The following is a 1,896-nucleotide window of genomic DNA, read 5'->3' as shown; positions in this document are numbered from 1 at the left end:
CTGTACTGATTCAAAGAGTGAATGTGGTTGTATGGATACGCGAGAATAAATGAAATAAAATAGAGTTGAATGTAGGTAAAAATAAAGATATATTCTAAGTATAAAACCGGACTTACACTGATACTTTCCCTAAGCTAGATATAAGTACTTAATAAACTAGAACTTGAAATTAACTAGAAACAGAGAACACCTCGAAGAGGTGGCAGACAGCCCTAAGGCATGGAGAAGTAATTGGAATCGCGGGTACTCGGAAGGAGTCCCGGAGAGATCGAGTCGGAACGAGTGTCGGAGTATGAACTGACGATCCTGTCGCGTGCACGGGACCTCCTCGGTTCCCGTGGCGCGCGAGTCGCTGAGCCCTCGCGGTGGGGCGTACGTACGAGTGGGGCGCGCCTCGCGGTGGGGCGGCCGGTCGGAGTGGGAGCGCTCGCGTTACGCGTGAGCCGCGAGCGTCGAATGCGCGTGGGCGCGCGTCGCTACTTATGAATTAGAATATATATATGTACGACGGTCTTAAAATTATATGTGTGTGTTGTTCGTATTACAATGTTTGAGTCGTGTACTTAGAACTAGGATTCGAGTATTATCGGTATACGCACGAGAAGAGTGAATACGGGCGAATACTGGCGGGAGATTCTGGTCGTTGCTCTGGTGGTGCCTCGTATGGTGCTGGATACGCGCGATAGCGCGGTCGGTTCGTCCACCTCCTAGGCGGATGCAGCGGATCGGCTGCCTTAGCTCGGCCAAAGGGCGATTCGCCCGTGCGGTAGGATGCAGGTAGACGCAGGTAATTGGTTGGTGCGTGCTGCGGGAGGCGCCGGGGGGTGGAAGGCGATACGCCGGACGTAACAATACATAACAGTCCACAATGAATATATCTTATCATGAAACATAGAAGTGAGATGCGATATCGCGTTTCAAGAAGCATTAGAACACATAACACTCCACAGTGAATATTATATGTTATCATGAAGCATAGAAATGGGGATCGATTTCGCATTTATGAAGCATTAGAACTCCTTTGCTACGATTCGTAGACATCGGCAAACGCTATTTCCTAGCAGGGTAGATTCGCATTTACATTCATTTGTAGTGTGGAGGAGATACACATAACACTGCACAATGAATATTATATCTTATCATGAAACATAGAAATGAGATGCAATATCTCGTTTTAGGAAGCATTAGAACTCTATTGCTACGATACGTAGACATCTGCAATCGCTACTTCATAGCCAGGAAGTGTCGCATTTACATTCATCTGAAGTGTATCCGTGGTATACATGACACTGCACAATGAATATTATATCTTATCATGAAACATAGAAATGAGTTGAGATATCGCGATATTAGAAGCATTAGAACTCTATTGTTTCGATACGTAGACATCGGGAAACGCTATTTCCTAGCAAGGATGTGGCGCATATACCTACATTTGAAGTGAATCCGAAGTGTACAAAACACTTCGCAATGAATATTATAACTTATTATGAAACATAGAAGTGAGATGCGATATCGCGTTTTAAGAAGGATTAGAACTCTATTGCTTCGATACGTAGACATCTACAAACGCTATTTCCTAGCACGGAAGAGTCCCAATCACATTCTTTTGAAGTGAATACGAGGTATACATAACACTCCACTATGAATATTATATCTTGTCATGAGACATAGGAATGGGATGCGATACCTCGTTTTAAGAAGCATTAAAACTCTGTTACTTCGATACGTAGACATCTGCCAGCGCTATTTCCTAGCAATGAAGTGTCGCATTTAAATTCGGTTGAAGTGTATGCGAGGTATACATGACACTTCGCAATGAATATTGTATCTCATAATGAACCATAGAAATGAGATGCGATATCGTGTTTTAAGAAGCATTAGATCTCCATTGCT

The sequence above is a fragment of the Xylocopa sonorina genome, unplaced genomic scaffold (assembly GCF_050948175.1).
Source record: "Xylocopa sonorina isolate GNS202 unplaced genomic scaffold, iyXylSono1_principal scaffold0031, whole genome shotgun sequence".
Classification (NCBI taxonomy): Eukaryota; Metazoa; Arthropoda; class Insecta; order Hymenoptera; family Apidae; genus Xylocopa; species Xylocopa sonorina.
Note: the sequence above shows the minus strand (reverse complement) of the source record.